The sequence below is a fragment of the Pseudophryne corroboree genome, chromosome 4, assembly GCF_028390025.1.
Source record: "Pseudophryne corroboree isolate aPseCor3 chromosome 4, aPseCor3.hap2, whole genome shotgun sequence".
NCBI lineage: Eukaryota > Metazoa > Chordata > Amphibia > Anura > Myobatrachidae > Pseudophryne > Pseudophryne corroboree.
In genome coordinates, this window is record NC_086447.1 from 63,179,803 (window position 1) to 63,195,919 (window position 16,117).

At 37.9% G+C, this 16,117-nt stretch overlaps 22 non-coding genes across 22 annotated transcripts; all 22 read left to right on the top strand.

The window, feature by feature from the left end:
• Window positions 1-299: 299 nt before the first annotated feature.
• On the top strand, window positions 300-371 carry TRNAA-CGC (transfer RNA alanine (anticodon CGC)). The gene has a single exon. It is a non-coding gene; the product is annotated as a tRNA-Ala (tRNA).
• A 1,299-nt stretch (window positions 372-1,670) lies between these two features.
• On the top strand, window positions 1,671-1,742 carry TRNAA-CGC (transfer RNA alanine (anticodon CGC)). Its single transcript has one exon. It is a non-coding gene; the product is annotated as a tRNA-Ala (tRNA).
• A 352-nt stretch (window positions 1,743-2,094) lies between these two features.
• TRNAA-UGC (transfer RNA alanine (anticodon UGC)) lies at window positions 2,095-2,166 on the top strand. The gene has a single exon. It is a non-coding gene; the product is annotated as a tRNA-Ala (tRNA).
• Window positions 2,167-3,039: 873 nt separating this feature from the next.
• On the top strand, window positions 3,040-3,111 carry TRNAA-CGC (transfer RNA alanine (anticodon CGC)). Its single transcript has one exon. It is a non-coding gene; the product is annotated as a tRNA-Ala (tRNA).
• A 353-nt stretch (window positions 3,112-3,464) lies between these two features.
• On the top strand, window positions 3,465-3,536 carry TRNAE-UUC (transfer RNA glutamic acid (anticodon UUC)). The gene has a single exon. It is a non-coding gene; the product is annotated as a tRNA-Glu (tRNA).
• Window positions 3,537-4,411: 875 nt separating this feature from the next.
• TRNAA-CGC (transfer RNA alanine (anticodon CGC)) lies at window positions 4,412-4,483 on the top strand. Its single transcript has one exon. It is a non-coding gene; the product is annotated as a tRNA-Ala (tRNA).
• Window positions 4,484-4,836: 353 nt separating this feature from the next.
• Window positions 4,837-4,908, top strand: TRNAA-UGC (transfer RNA alanine (anticodon UGC)). Its single transcript has one exon. It is a non-coding gene; the product is annotated as a tRNA-Ala (tRNA).
• An 875-nt stretch (window positions 4,909-5,783) lies between these two features.
• Window positions 5,784-5,855, top strand: TRNAA-CGC (transfer RNA alanine (anticodon CGC)). The gene has a single exon. It is a non-coding gene; the product is annotated as a tRNA-Ala (tRNA).
• Window positions 5,856-6,208: 353 nt separating this feature from the next.
• TRNAA-CGC (transfer RNA alanine (anticodon CGC)) lies at window positions 6,209-6,280 on the top strand. Its single transcript has one exon. It is a non-coding gene; the product is annotated as a tRNA-Ala (tRNA).
• An 875-nt stretch (window positions 6,281-7,155) lies between these two features.
• On the top strand, window positions 7,156-7,227 carry TRNAA-CGC (transfer RNA alanine (anticodon CGC)). The gene has a single exon. It is a non-coding gene; the product is annotated as a tRNA-Ala (tRNA).
• Window positions 7,228-8,526: 1,299 nt separating this feature from the next.
• Window positions 8,527-8,598, top strand: TRNAA-CGC (transfer RNA alanine (anticodon CGC)). The gene has a single exon. It is a non-coding gene; the product is annotated as a tRNA-Ala (tRNA).
• A 352-nt stretch (window positions 8,599-8,950) lies between these two features.
• Window positions 8,951-9,022, top strand: TRNAA-UGC (transfer RNA alanine (anticodon UGC)). Its single transcript has one exon. It is a non-coding gene; the product is annotated as a tRNA-Ala (tRNA).
• An 874-nt stretch (window positions 9,023-9,896) lies between these two features.
• Window positions 9,897-9,968, top strand: TRNAA-CGC (transfer RNA alanine (anticodon CGC)). The gene has a single exon. It is a non-coding gene; the product is annotated as a tRNA-Ala (tRNA).
• Window positions 9,969-10,321: 353 nt separating this feature from the next.
• Window positions 10,322-10,393, top strand: TRNAE-UUC (transfer RNA glutamic acid (anticodon UUC)). The gene has a single exon. It is a non-coding gene; the product is annotated as a tRNA-Glu (tRNA).
• Window positions 10,394-11,268: 875 nt separating this feature from the next.
• TRNAA-CGC (transfer RNA alanine (anticodon CGC)) lies at window positions 11,269-11,340 on the top strand. The gene has a single exon. It is a non-coding gene; the product is annotated as a tRNA-Ala (tRNA).
• Window positions 11,341-11,693: 353 nt separating this feature from the next.
• On the top strand, window positions 11,694-11,765 carry TRNAA-UGC (transfer RNA alanine (anticodon UGC)). Its single transcript has one exon. It is a non-coding gene; the product is annotated as a tRNA-Ala (tRNA).
• An 875-nt stretch (window positions 11,766-12,640) lies between these two features.
• On the top strand, window positions 12,641-12,712 carry TRNAA-CGC (transfer RNA alanine (anticodon CGC)). The gene has a single exon. It is a non-coding gene; the product is annotated as a tRNA-Ala (tRNA).
• A 353-nt stretch (window positions 12,713-13,065) lies between these two features.
• TRNAA-CGC (transfer RNA alanine (anticodon CGC)) lies at window positions 13,066-13,137 on the top strand. The gene has a single exon. It is a non-coding gene; the product is annotated as a tRNA-Ala (tRNA).
• Window positions 13,138-14,012: 875 nt separating this feature from the next.
• On the top strand, window positions 14,013-14,084 carry TRNAA-CGC (transfer RNA alanine (anticodon CGC)). The gene has a single exon. It is a non-coding gene; the product is annotated as a tRNA-Ala (tRNA).
• A 353-nt stretch (window positions 14,085-14,437) lies between these two features.
• TRNAE-UUC (transfer RNA glutamic acid (anticodon UUC)) lies at window positions 14,438-14,509 on the top strand. Its single transcript has one exon. It is a non-coding gene; the product is annotated as a tRNA-Glu (tRNA).
• Window positions 14,510-15,384: 875 nt separating this feature from the next.
• TRNAA-CGC (transfer RNA alanine (anticodon CGC)) lies at window positions 15,385-15,456 on the top strand. The gene has a single exon. It is a non-coding gene; the product is annotated as a tRNA-Ala (tRNA).
• A 353-nt stretch (window positions 15,457-15,809) lies between these two features.
• On the top strand, window positions 15,810-15,881 carry TRNAA-UGC (transfer RNA alanine (anticodon UGC)). Its single transcript has one exon. It is a non-coding gene; the product is annotated as a tRNA-Ala (tRNA).
• Window positions 15,882-16,117: the final 236 nt, after the last annotated feature.

Below are 16,117 nucleotides of genomic sequence, written 5' to 3' on the forward strand. Positions count from 1 at the left end.
TGTAAGACTGTCCTCTACTTGGCAATACTTGATCAATATCCATGCCATTCATTACATAAGGTAGGGGATTCTGATGATAACCCAGACTCCGGTGAAGAAGTTTAACAGCAATTTAAAGTGTGGAATGATCATCTACTTGCATCCTCATCAGCTGTGGAAACTATGGTGTCCTTGAACTCTGGCAAAGTGTAATGGTTTTTATTGCTTTATACTCTGAGATGACCCTTAGAACACTAGAAAATAGTAGAACTTGAGTACAATGCAAAGCTGCAATCGAATGAGTACCACACTTTTTCACAGGGGATGTAGCTCAGTGGTAGAACGCATGCTTCGCATGTATGAGGCCCCGGCTTTAATCCCCGGCATCTCCATGTTTTGCAAAATGTAGATTCTTTCTTAACTCTATGTAACCTCTCCAGATCAACAAATGCATTAAAATACTCTAGAGAAATTGGAAAAGTTTCAATCAAACTATGAAAAATTATTGACCAGTCTATAAAATGTGATGTTGCTCAGTGGTAGATTATATTCCCCAGAATCTGTGTTTCCTCATTGAAATAAAAGTTATCATATGATACCTACAGTATCCTTGAAATCTATACAGCAAGGTATAATTGTTATCTTTGCTCCGTGCTCTGAGTTTAACCTTAGAACAGTGGAAGTAGTAGAACTTGAGTACTATGCAGAACGGCAATCGCTCGGTATCAAAGCACACCAACTCAAAGGGGATGTAGCTCAGTGGTAGAGCGCATGCTTTGCTGTATGAGGCCCCGGGTTCAATCCCCAGCATCTCCATGTTTTGCAAAATATAGATTCTTACTTATCTGTATGTAACCTCTTCAGAAGAGCCCAAGACCAACAAATGCATGAATGCACTCTACAGTAATGGGCAAGAATTAACACCAATTATGAAAAATAATTGATCATTCTATTAAATGTGATGTAGCTCAGTGGTAGATTATATTCTGTGGATACTGTGTTTCCTTATTTAACCAGCAGTTACCATATCATACCTACTGACATTCTCCAAACACTGATGTCAAGTATATGGTAATTATGAAACAGAGTTTTAATTTCACTCGGAAATGAACTATAAAAGCAGTAGTTTCATAAAAGAACAAATCACACGATACAGCAAAACTAATTGATTAAGAAGGACAGACATCTTTAAACACATTGTGAACCTATGGAGGATGGATTTGGGCTTGAATGTCAAGTAATTAGTGATCAATCAATGCATGAAAAGATAAACACGTATCAACTCTGTACAAAATACCTGGTGAAGCCTTAGTCAGAAATGCCCAGGAGGCAGTCATAGCCTGTATCCTATGTGCCCTTCTTCCAAGTTCTGACACTGCTGATAAAACAGAATGTAAGACTGTCCTCTACTTGGCAATACTTGATCAATATCCATGCCATTCATTACATAAGGTAGGGGATTCTGATGATAACCCAGACTCTGGTGAAGAAGTCTAACAGCAATTTAAAGTGTGGAATGATCATCTACTTGCATCCTCATCAACTGTGGAAACTATGGTGTCCTTGAACTCTGGCAAAGTGTAGTGGTTTTTATTGCTTTATACTCTGAGATGACCCTTAGAACACTAGAAAATAGTAGAACTTGAGTACAATGCAAAGCTGCAATCGAATGAGTACCACACTTTTTCACAGGGGATGTAGCTCAGTGGTAGAGCGCATGCTTCGCATGTATGAGGCCCCGGGTTAAATCTCTGGCATCTTCATGTTTTCAAAATGTAGATTCTTTCTTAACTCTATGTAACCTCTCCAGATCAACAAATGCATTAAAATACTCTAGAGAAATTGGAAAAGTTTTAATCAAACTATGAAAAATTATTGACCAGTCTATAAAATGTGATGTTGCTCAGTGGTAGATTATATTCCCCAGAATCTGTGTTTCCTCATTGAAATAAAAGTTATCATATGATACCTACAGTATCCTTGAAATCTATACAGCAAGGTATAATTGTTATCTTTGCTCCGTGCTCTGAGTTTAACCTTAGAACAGTGGAAGTAGTAGAACTTGAGTACTATGCAGAACAGCAATCGCTCGGTATCAATACACACCAACTCAAAGGGGATGTAGCTCAGTGGTAGAGCGCATGCTTTGCATGTATGAGGCCCTGGGTTCAATCCCCAGCATCTCCATGTTTTGCAAAATATAGATTCTTACTTATCTGTATGTAACCTCTTCAGAAGAGCTTAAGACCAACAAATGCATGAATGCACTCTACAGTAATGGGCAAGAATTAACACCAATTATGAAAAATAATTGATCATTCTATTAAATGTGATGTAGCTCAGTGGTAGATTATATTCTGTGGATACTGTTTCCTTATTTAACCAGCAGTTACCATATCATACCTACTGACATTCTCCAAACACTGATGTCAAGTATATGGTAATTATGAAACAGAGTTTTAATTTCACTGGGAAATGAACTATAAAAGCAGTAGTTTAATAAAAGAACAAATCACACGATACAGCAAAACTAATTGATTAAGAAGGACAGACATCTTTAAACACATTGTGAACCTATGGAGGATGGATTTGGGCTTGAATGTCAAGTAATTAGTGATCAATCAATGCATGAAAAGATAAACACATATCAACTCTGTACAAAATACCTGGTGAAGCCTTAGTCAGCAATGCCCAGGAGGCAGTCATAGCCTGTATCCTATGTGCCCTTCTTCCAAGTTCTGACACTGCTGATAAAACAGAATGTAAGACTGTCCTCTACTTGGCAATACTTGATCAATATCCATGCCATTCATTACATAAGGTAGGGGATTCTGATGATAACCCAGACTCCGGTGAAGAAGTCTAACAGCAATTTAAAGTGTGGAATGATCATCTACTTGCATCCTCATCAGCTGTGGAAACTATGGTGTCCTTGAACTCTGGCAAAGTGTAATGGTTTTTATTGCTTTATACTCTGAGATAACCCTTAGAACACTAGAAAATAGTAGAACTTGAGTACCATGCAAAGCTGCAATCGAATGAGTACCACACTTTTTCACAGGGGATGTAGCTCAGTGGTAGAAGGCATGCTTCGCATGTATGAGGCCCCGGGTTCAATCCCCGGCATCTCCATGTTTTGCAAAATGTAGATTCTTTCTTAACTCTATGTAACCTCTCCAGATCAACAAATGCATTAAAATACTCTAGAGAAATTGGAAAAGTTTCAATCAAACTATGAAAAATTATTGACCAGTCTATAAAATGTGATGTTGCTCAGTGGTAGATTATATTCCTCAGAATCTGTGTTTCCTCATTGAAATAAAAGTTATTATATGATACCTACAGTATCCTTGAAATCTATACAGCATGGTATAATTGTTATCTTTGCTCCGTGCTCTGAGTTTAACCTTAGAACAGTGGTAGTAGTAGAACTTGAGTACTATGCAGAACAGCAATCGCTCAGTATCAATACACACCAACTCAAAGGGGATGTAGCTCAGTGGTAGAGCGCATGCTTTTCCTGTATGAGGCCCCGGGTTCAATCCCCAGCATCTCCATGTTTTGCAAAATATAGATTCTTACTTATCTGTATGTAACCTCTTCAGAAGAGCCCAAGACCAACAAATGCATGAATGCACTCTACAGTAATGGGCAAGAATTAACACCAATTATGAAAAATAATTGATCATTCTATTAAATGTGATGTAGCTCAGTGGTAGATTATATTCTGTGGATACTGTGTTTCCTTATTTAACCAGCAGTTACCATATCATACCTACTGACATTCTCCAAACACTGATGTTAAGTATATGGTAATTATGAAACAGAGTTTTAATTTCACTGGGAAATGAACTATAAAAGCAGTAGTTTCATAAAAGAACAAATCACACGATACAGCAAAACTAATTGATTAAGAAGGACAGACATCTTTAAACACATAGTGAACCTATGGAGGATGGATTTGGGCTTGAATGTCAAGTAATTAGTGATCAATCAATGCATGAAAAGATAAACACATATCAACTCTGTACAAAATACCTGGTGAAGCCTTAGTCAGCAATGCCCAGGAGGCAGTCATAGCCTGTATCCTATGTGCCCTTCTTCCAAGTTCTGACACTGCTGATAAAACAGAATGTAAGACTGTCCTCTACTTGGCAATACTTGATCAATATCCATGCCATTCATTACATAAGGTAGGGGATTCTGATGATAACCCAGACTCCGGTGAAGAAGTCTAACAGCAATTTAAAGTGTGGAATGATCATCTAATTGCATCCTCATCAGCTGTGGAAACTATGGTGTCCTTGAACTCTGGCAAAGTGTAATGGTTTTTATTGCTTTATACTCTGAGATGACCCTTAGAACACTAGAAAATAGTAGAACTTGAGTACAATGCAAAGCTGCAATCGAATGAGTACCACACTTTTTCACAGGGGATGTAGCTCAGTGGTAGAGCGCATGCTTCGCATGTATGAGGCCTCGGGTTCAATCCCCGGCATCTCCATGTTTTGCAAAATGTAGATTCTTTCTTAACTCTATGTAACCTCTCCAGATCAACAAATGCATTAAAATACTCTAGAGAAATTGGAAAAGTTTCAATCAAACTATGAAAAATTATTGACCAGTCTATAAAATGTGATGTTGCTCAGTGGTAGATTATATTCCCCAGAATCTGTGTTTCCTCATTGAAATAAAAGTTATCATATGATACCTACAGTATCCTTGAAATCTATACAGCAAGGTATAATTGTTATCTTTGCTCCGTGCTCTGAGTTTAACCTTAGAACAGTGGAAGTAGTAGAACTTGAGAACTATGCAGAACGGCAATCGCTCGGTATCAAAGCACACCAACTCAAAGGGGATGTAGCTCAGTGGTAAAGCGCATGCTTTGCATGTATGAGGCCCCGGGTTCAATCCCTGGCATCTCCATGTTTTGCAAAATATAGATTCTTACTTATCTGTGTGTAACCTCTTCAGAAGAGCCCAAGACCAACAAATGCATGAATGCACTCTACAGTAATGGGCAAGAATTAACACCAATTATGAAAAATAATTGATCATTCTATTAAATGTGATGTAGCTCAGTGGTAGATTATATTCTGTGGATACTGTGTTTCCTTATTTAACCAGCAGTTACCATATCATACCTACTGACATTCTCCAAACACTGATGTCAAGTATATGGTAATTATGAAACAGAGTTTTAATTTCACTGGGAAATGAACTATAAAAGCAGTAGTTTAATAAAAGAACAAATCACACGATACAGCAAAACTAATTGATTAAGAAGGACAGACATCTTTAAACACATTGTGAACCTATGGAGGATGGATTTGGGCTTGAATGTCAAGTAATTAGTGATCAATCAATGCATGAAAAGATAAACACATATCAACTCTGTACAAAATACCTGGTGAAGCCTTAGTCAGCAATGCCCAGGAGGCAGTCATAGCCTGTATCCTATGTGCCCTTCTTCCAAATTCTGACACTGCTGATAAAACAGAATGTAAGACTGTCCTCTACTTGGCAATACTTGATCAATATCCATGCCATTCAATACATAAGGTAGGGGATTCTGATGATAACCCAGACTCCGGGGAAGAAGTCTAACAGCAATTTAAAGTGTGGAATAATCATCTACTTGCATCCTCATCAGCTGTGGAAACTATGGTGTCCTTGAACTCTGGCAAAGTGTAATGATTTTTATTGCTTTATACTCTGAGATGACCCTTAGAACACTAGAAAATAGTAGAACTTGAGTACAATGCAAAGCTGCAATCGAATGAGTACCACACTTTTTCACAGGGGATGTAGCTCAGTGGTAGAGCGCACGCTTCGCATGTATGAGGCCCTGGGTTCAATTCCCGGTATCTCCATGTTTTACAAAATGTAGATTCTTTCTTAACTCTATGTAACCTCTCCAGATCAACAAATGCATTAAAATACTCTAGAGAAATTGGAAAAGTTTCAATCAAACTATGAAAAATTATTGACTAGTCTATAAAATGTGATGTTGCTAAGTGGTAGATTATATTCCCCAGAATCTGTGTTTCCTCATTGAAATAAAAGTTATCATATGATACCTACAGTATCCTTGAAATCTATACAGCAAGGTATAATTGTTATCTTTGCTCCGTGCTCTGAGTTTAACCTTAGAACAGTGGAAGTAGTAGAACTTGAGTACTATGCAGAACAGCAATCGCTCGGTATCAAAACGCACCAACTCAAAGGGGATGTAGCTCAGTGGTAGAGCGCATGCTTCGCATGTATGAGGCCCCGGGTTCAATCCCCGGCATCTCCATGTTTTGCAAAATATAGATTCTTACTCATCTGTATGTAACCTCTTCAGAAGAGCCCAATACCAACAAATGCATGAATGCACTCTACAGTAATGGGCAAGAATAAACACCAATTATGAAAAATAATTGATCATTCTATTAAATGTGATGTAGCTCAGTGGTAGATTATATTCTGTGGATACTGTGTTTCCTTATTTAACCAGCAGTTACCATATCATACCTGCTGACATTCTCCAAACACTGATGTCAAGTATATGGTAATTATGAAACAGAGTTTTAATTTCACTGGGAAATGAACTATAAAAGCAGTAGTTTCATAAAAGAACAAATCACACGATACAGCAAAACTAATTGATTAAGAAGGACAGACATCTTTAAACACATTGTGAACCTATGGAGGATGGATTTGGGCTTGAATGTCAAGTAATTAGTGATCAATCAATGCATGAAAAGATAAACACATATCAACTCTGTACAAAATACCTGGTGAAGCCTTAGTCAGCAATGCCCAGGAGGCAGTCATAGCCTGTATCCTATGTGCCCTTCTTCCAAGTTCTGACACTGCTGATAAAACAGAATGTAAGACTGTCCTCTACTTGGCAATACTTGATCAATATCCATGCCATTCATTACATAAGGTAGGGGATTCTGATGATAACCCAGACTCCGGTGAAGAAGTCTAACAGCAATTTAAAGTGTGGAATGATCATCTACTTGCATCCTCATCAGCTGTGGAAACTATGGTGTCCTTGAACTCTGGCAAAGTGTAATGGTTTTTATTGCTTTATACTCTGAGATGACCCTTAGAACACTAGAAAATAGTAGAACTTGAGTACAATGCAAAGCTGCAATCGAATGAGTACCACACTTTTTCACAGGGGATGTAGCTCAGTGGTAGAACGCATGCTTCGCATGTATGAGGCCCCGGCTTTAATCCCCGGCATCTCCATGTTTTGCAAAATGTAGATTCTTTCTTAACTCTATGTAACATCTCCAGATCAACAAATGCATTAAAATACTCTAGAGAAATTGGAAAAGTTTCAATCAAACTATGAAAAATTATTGACCAGTCTATAAAATGTGATGTTGCTCAGTGGTAGATTATATTCCCCAGAATCTGTGTTTCCTCATTGAAATAAAAGTTATCATATGATACCTACAGTATCCTTGAAATCTATACAGCAAGGTATAATTGTTATCTTTGCTCCGTGCTCTGAGTTTAACCTTAGAACAGTGGAAGTAGTAGAACTTGAGTACTATGCAGAACGGCAATCGCTCGGTATCAAAGCACACCAACTCAAAGGGGATGTAGCTCAGTGGTAGAGCGCATGCTTTGCTGTATGAGGCCCCGGGTTCAATCCCCAGCATCTCCATGTTTTGCAAAATATAGATTCTTACTTATCTGTATGTAACCTCTTCAGAAGAGCCCAAGACCAACAAATGCATGAATGCACTCTACAGTAATGGGCAAGAATTAACACCAATTATGAAAAATAATTGATCATTCTATTAAATGTGATGTAGCTCAGTGGTAGATTATATTCTGTGGATACTGTGTTTCCTTATTTAACCAGCAGTTACCATATCATACCTACTGACATTCTCCAAACACTGATGTCAAGTATATGGTAATTATGAAACAGAGTTTTAATTTCACTCGGAAATGAACTATAAAAGCAGTAGTTTCATAAAAGAACAAATCACACGATACAGCAAAACTAATTGATTAAGAAGGACAGACATCTTTAAACACATTGTGAACCTATGGAGGATGGATTTGGGCTTGAATGTCAAGTAATTAGTGATCAATCAATGCATGAAAAGATAAACACGTATCAACTCTGTACAAAATACCTGGTGAAGCCTTAGTCAGAAATGCCCAGGAGGCAGTCATAGCCTGTATCCTATGTGCCCTTCTTCCAAGTTCTGACACTGCTGATAAAACAGAATGTAAGACTGTCCTCTACTTGGCAATACTTGATCAATATCCATGCCATTCATTACATAAGGTAGGGGATTCTGATGATAACCCAGACTCTGGTGAAGAAGTCTAACAGCAATTTAAAGTGTGGAATGATCATCTACTTGCATCCTCATCAACTGTGGAAACTATGGTGTCCTTGAACTCTGGCAAAGTGTAGTGGTTTTTATTGCTTTATACTCTGAGATGACCCTTAGAACACTAGAAAATAGTAGAACTTGAGTACAATGCAAAGCTGCAATCGAATGAGTACCACACTTTTTCACAGGGGATGTAGCTCAGTGGTAGAGCGCATGCTTCGCATGTATGAGGCCCCGGGTTAAATCTCTGGCATCTTCATGTTTTCAAAATGTAGATTCTTTCTTAACTCTATGTAACCTCTCCAGATCAACAAATGCATTAAAATACTCTAGAGAAATTGGAAAAGTTTCAATCAAACTATGAAAAATTATTGACCAGTCTATAAAATGTGATGTTGCTCAGTGGTAGATTATATTCCCCAGAATCTGTGTTTCCTCATTGAAATAAAAGTTATCATATGATACCTACAGTATCCTTGAAATCTATACAGCAAGGTATAATTGTTATCTTTGCTCCGTGCTCTGAGTTTAACCTTAGAACAGTGGAAGTAGTAGAACTTGAGTACTATGCAGAACAGCAATCGCTCGGTATCAATACACACCAACTCAAAGGGGATGTAGCTCAGTGGTAGAGCGCATGCTTTGCATGTATGAGGCCCTGGGTTCAATCCCCAGCATCTCCATGTTTTGCAAAATATAGATTCTTACTTATCTGTATGTAACCTCTTCAGAAGAGCTTAAGACCAACAAATGCATGAATGCACTCTACAGTAATGGGCAAGAATTAACACCAATTATGAAAAATAATTGATCATTCTATTAAATGTGATGTAGCTCAGTGGTAGATTATATTCTGTGGATACTGTTTCCTTATTTAACCAGCAGTTACCATATCATACCTACTGACATTCTCCAAACACTGATGTCAAGTATATGGTAATTATGAAACAGAGTTTTAATTTCACTGGGAAATGAACTATAAAAGCAGTAGTTTAATAAAAGAACAAATCACACGATACAGCAAAACTAATTGATTAAGAAGGACAGACATCTTTAAACACATTGTGAACCTATGGAGGATGGATTTGGGCTTGAATGTCAAGTAATTAGTGATCAATCAATGCATGAAAAGATAAACACATATCAACTCTGTACAAAATACCTGGTGAAGATTAATGTCAGCAATGCCCAGGAGGCAGTCATAGCCTGTATCCTATGTGCCCTTCTTCCAAGTTCTGACACTGCTGATAAAACAGAATGTAAGACTGTCCTCTACTTGGCAATACTTGATCAATATCCATGCCATTCATTACATAAGGTAGGGGATTCTGATGATAACCCAGACTCCGGTGAAGAAGTCTAACAGCAATTTAAAGTGTGGAATGATCATCTACTTGCATCCTCATCAGCTGTGGAAACTATGGTGTCCTTGAACTCTGGCAAAGTGTAATGGTTTTTATTGCTTTATACTCTGAGATAACCCTTAGAACACTAGAAAATAGTAGAACTTGAGTACCATGCAAAGCTGCAATCGAATGAGTACCACACTTTTTCACAGGGGATGTAGCTCAGTGGTAGAAGGCATGCTTCGCATGTATGAGGCCCCGGGTTCAATCCCCGGCATCTCCATGTTTTGCAAAATGTAGATTCTTTCTTAACTCTATGTAACCTCTCCAGATCAACAAATGCATTAAAATACTCTAGAGAAATTGGAAAAGTTTCAATCAAACTATGAAAAATTATTGACCAGTCTATAAAATGTGATGTTGCTCAGTGGTAGATTATATTCCTCAGAATCTGTGTTTCCTCATTGAAATAAAAGTTATTATATGATACCTACAGTATCCTTGAAATCTATACAGCATGGTATAATTGTTATCTTTGCTCCGTGCTCTGAGTTTAACCTTAGAACAGTGGTAGTAGTAGAACTTGAGTACTATGCAGAACAGCAATCGCTCAGTATCAATACACACCAACTCAAAGGGGATGTAGCTCAGTGGTAGAGCGCATGCTTTTCCTGTATGAGGCCCCGGGTTCAATCCCCAGCATCTCCATGTTTTGCAAAATATAGATTCTTACTTATCTGTATGTAACCTCTTCAGAAGAGCCCAAGACCAACAAATGCATGAATGCACTCTACAGTAATGGGCAAGAATTAACACCAATTATGAAAAATAATTGATCATTCTATTAAATGTGATGTAGCTCAGTGGTAGATTATATTCTGTGGATACTGTGTTTCCTTATTTAACCAGCAGTTACCATATCATACCTACTGACATTCTCCAAACACTGATGTTAAGTATATGGTAATTATGAAACAGAGTTTTAATTTCACTGGGAAATGAACTATAAAAGCAGTAGTTTCATAAAAGAACAAATCACACGATACAGCAAAACTAATTGATTAAGAAGGACAGACATCTTTAAACACATAGTGAACCTATGGAGGATGGATTTGGGCTTGAATGTCAAGTAATTAGTGATCAATCAATGCATGAAAAGATAAACACATATCAACTCTGTACAAAATACCTGGTGAAGCCTTAGTCAGCAATGCCCAGGAGGCAGTCATAGCCTGTATCCTATGTGCCCTTCTTCCAAGTTCTGACACTGCTGATAAAACAGAATGTAAGACTGTCCTCTACTTGGCAATACTTGATCAATATCCATGCCATTCATTACATAAGGTAGGGGATTCTGATGATAACCCAGACTCCGGTGAAGAAGTCTAACAGCAATTTAAAGTGTGGAATGATCATCTAATTGCATCCTCATCAGCTGTGGAAACTATGGTGTCCTTGAACTCTGGCAAAGTGTAATGGTTTTTATTGCTTTATACTCTGAGATGACCCTTAGAACACTAGAAAATAGTAGAACTTGAGTACAATGCAAAGCTGCAATCGAATGAGTACCACACTTTTTCACAGGGGATGTAGCTCAGTGGTAGAGCGCATGCTTCGCATGTATGAGGCCCCGGGTTCAATCCCCGGTATCTCCATGTTTTGCAAAATGTAGATTCTTTCTTAACTCTATGTAACCTCTCCAGATCAACAAATGCATTAAAATACTCTAGAGAAATTGGAAAAGTTTCAATCAAACTATGAAAAATTATTGACCAGTATATAAAATGTGATGTTGCTCAGTGGTAGATTATATTCCCCAGAATCTGTGTTTCCTCATTGAAATAAAAGTTATCATATGATACCTACAGTATCCTTGAAATCTATACAGCAAGGTATAATTGTTATCTTTGCTCCGTGCTCTGAGTTTAACCTTAGAACAGTGGAAGTAGTAGAACTTGAGAACTATGCAGAACGGCAATCGCTCGGTATCAAAGCACACCAACTCAAAGGGGATGTAGCTCAGTGGTAAAGCGCATGCTTTGCATGTATGAGGCCCCGGGTTCAATCCCTGGCATCTCCATGTTTTGCAAAATATAGATTCTTACTTATCTGTGTGTAACCTCTTCAGAAGAGCCCAAGACCAACAAATGCATGAATGCACTCTACAGTAATGGGCAAGAATTAACACCAATTATGAAAAATAATTGATCATTCTATTAAATGTGATGTAGCTCAGTGGTAGATTATATTCTGTGGATACTGTGTTTCCTTATTTAACCAGCAGTTACCATATCATACCTACTGACATTCTCCAAACACTGATGTCAAGTATATGGTAATTATGAAACAGAGTTTTAATTTCACTGGGAAATGAACTATAAAAGCAGTAGTTTCATAAAAGAACAAATCACACGATACAGCAAAACTAATTGATTAAGAAGGACAGACATCTTTAAACACATTGTGAACCTATGGAGGATGGATTTGGGCTTGAATGTCAAGTAATTAGTGATCAATCAATGCATGAAAAGATAAACACATATCAACTCTGTACAAAATACCTGGTGAAGCCTTAGTCAGCAATGCCCAGGAGGCAGTCATAGCCTGTATCCTATGTGCCCTTCTTCCAAGTTCTGACACTGCTGATAAAACAGAATGTAAGACTGTCCTCTACTTGGCAATACTTGATCAATATCCATGCCATTCAATACATAAGGTAGGGGATTCTGATGATAACCCAGACTCCGGGGAAGAAGTCTAACAGCAATTTAAAGTGTGGAATAATCATCTACTTGCATCCTCATCAGCTGTGGAAACTATGGTGTCCTTGAACTCTGGCAAAGTGTAATGATTTTTATTGCTTTATACTCTGAGATGACCCTTAGAACACTAGAAAATAGTAGAACTTGAGTACAATGCAAAGCTGCAATCGAATGAGTACCACACTTTTTCACAGGGGATGTAGCTCAGTGGTAGAGCGCACGCTTCGCATGTATGAGGCCCTGGGTTCAATTCCCGGTATCTCCATGTTTTACAAAATGTAGATTCTTTCTTAACTCTATGTAACCTCTCCAGATCAACAAATGCATTAAAATACTCTAGAGAAATTGGAAAAGTTTCAATCAAACTATGAAAAATTATTGACTAGTCTATAAAATGTGATGTTGCTAAGTGGTAGATTATATTCCCCAGAATCTGTGTTTCCTCATTGAAATAAAAGTTATCATATGATACCTACAGTATCCTTGAAATCTATACAGCAAGGTATAATTGTTATCTTTGCTCCGTGCTCTGAGTTTAACCTTAGAACAGTGGAAGTAGTAGAACTTGAGTACTATGCAGAACAGCAATCGCTCGGTATCAAAACGCACCAACTCAAAGGGGATGTAGCTCAGTGGTAGAGCGCATGCTTCGCATGTATGAGGCCCCGGGTTCAATCCCCGGCATCTCCATGTTTTGCAAAATATAGATTCTTACTCATCTGTATGTAACCTCTTCAGAAGAGCCCAATACCAACAAATGCATGAATGCACTCTACAGTAATGGGCAAGAATAAACACCAATTATGAAAAATAATTGATCATTCTATTAAATGTGATGTAGCTCAGTGGTAGATTATATTCTGTGGATACTGTGTTTCCTTATTTAACCAGCAGTTACCATATCATACCTACTGACATTCTCCAAACACTGATGTCAAGTATATGGTAATTATGAAACAGAGTTTTAATTTCACTGGGAAATGAACTATAAAAGCAGTAGTTTCATAAAAGAACAAATCACACGATACAGCAAAACTAATTGATTAAGAAGGACAGACATCTTTAAACACATTGTGAACCTATGGAGGATGGATTTGGGCTTGAATGTCAAGTAATTAGTGATCAATCAATGCATGAAAAGATAAACACATATCAACTCTGTACAAAATACCTGGTGAAGCCTTAGTCAGCAATGCCCAGGAGGCAGTCATAGCCTGTATCCTATGTGCCCTTCTTCCAAGTTCTGACACTGCTGATAAAACAGAATGTAAGACTGTCCTCTACTTGGCAATACTTGATCAATATCCATGCCATTCATTACATAAGGTAGGGGATTCTGATGATAACCCAGACTCCGGTGAAGAAGTCTAACAGCAATTTAAAGTGTGGAATGATCATCTACTTGCATCCTCATCAGCTGTGGAAACTATGGTGTCCTTGAACTCTGGCAAAGTGTAATGGTTTTTATTGCTTTATACTCTGAGATAACCCTTAGAACACTAGAAAATAGTAGAACTTGAGTACCATGCAAAGCTGCAATCGAATGAGTACCACACTTTTTCACAGGGGATGTAGCTCAGTGGTAGAAGGCATGCTTCGCATGTATGAGGCCCCGGGTTCAATCCCCGGCATCTCCATGTTTTGCAAAATGTAGATTCTTTCTTAACTCTATGTAACCTCTCCAGATCAACAAATGCATTAAAATACTCTAGAGAAATTGGAAAAGTTTCAATCAAACTATGAAAAATTATTGACCAGTCTATAAAATGTGATGTTGCTCAGTGGTAGATTATATTCCTCAGAATCTGTGTTTCCTCATTGAAATAAAAGTTATTATATGATACCTACAGTATCCTTGAAATCTATACAGCATGGTATAATTGTTATCTTTGCTCCGTGCTCTGAGTTTAACCTTAGAACAGTGGTAGTAGTAGAACTTGAGTACTATGCAGAACAGCAATCGCTCAGTATCAATACACACCAACTCAAAGGGGATGTAGCTCAGTGGTAGAGCGCATGCTTTTCCTGTATGAGGCCCCGGGTTCAATCCCCAGCATCTCCATGTTTTGCAAAATATAGATTCTTACTTATCTGTATGTAACCTCTTCAGAAGAGCCCAAGACCAACAAATGCATGAATGCACTCTACAGTAATGGGCAAGAATTAACACCAATTATGAAAAATAATTGATCATTCTATTAAATGTGATGTAGCTCAGTGGTAGATTATATTCTGTGGACACTGTGTTTCCTTATTTAACCAGCAGTTACCATATCATACCTACTGACATTCTCCAAACACTGATGTTAAGTATATGGTAATTATGAAACAGAGTTTTAATTTCACTGGGAAATGAACTATAAAAGCAGTAGTTTCATAAAAGAACAAATCACACGATACAGCAAAACTAATTGATTAAGAAGGACAGACATCTTTAAACACATAGTGAACCTATGGAGGATGGATTTGGGCTTGAATGTCAAGTAATTAGTGATCAATCAATGCATGAAAAGATAAACACATATCAACTCTGTACAAAATACCTGGTGAAGCCTTAGTCAGCAATGCCCAGGAGGCAGTCATAGCCTGTATCCTATGTGCCCTTCTTCCAAGTTCTGACACTGCTGATAAAACAGAATGTAAGACTGTCCTCTACTTGGCAATACTTGATCAATATCCATGCCATTCATTACATAAGGTAGGGGATTCTGATGATAACCCAGACTCCGGTGAAGAAGTCTAACAGCAATTTAAAGTGTGGAATGATCATCTAATTGCATCCTCATCAGCTGTGGAAACTATGGTGTCCTTGAACTCTGGCAAAGTGTAATGGTTTTTATTGCTTTATACTCTGAGATGACCCTTAGAACACTAGAAAATAGTAGAACTTGAGTACAATGCAAAGCTGCAATCGAATGAGTACCACACTTTTTCACAGGGGATGTAGCTCAGTGGTAAAGCGCATGCTTCGCATGTATGAGGCCCCGGGTTCAATCCCCGGCATCTCCATGTTTTGCAAAATGTAGATTCTTTCTTAACTCTATGTAACCTCTCCAGATCAACAAATGCATTAAAATACTCTAGAGAAATTGGAAAAGTTTCAATCAAACTATGAAAAATTATTGACCAGTCTATAAAATGTGATGTTGCTCAGTGGTAGATTATATTCCCCAGAATCTGTGTTTCCTCATTGAAATAAAAGTTATCATATGATACCTACAGTATCCTTGAAATCTATACAGCAAGGTATAATTGTTATCTTTGCTCCGTGCTCTGAGTTTAACCTTAGAACAGTGGAAGTAGTAGAACTTGAGAACTATGCAGAACGGCAATCGCTCGGTATCAAAGCACACCAACTCAAAGGGGATGTAGCTCAGTGGTAAAGCGCATGCTTTGCATGTATGAGGCCCCGGGTTCAATCCCTGGCATCTCCATGTTTTGCAAAATATAGATTCTTACTTATCTGTGTGTAACCTCTTCAGAAGAGCCCAAGACCAACAAATGCATGAATGCACTCTACAGTAATGGGCAAGAATTAACACCAATTATGAAAAATAATTGATCATTCTATTAAATGTGATGTAGCTCAGTGGTAGATTATATTCTGTGGATACTGTGTTTCCTTATTTAACCAGCAGTTACCATATCATACCTACTGACATTCTCCAAA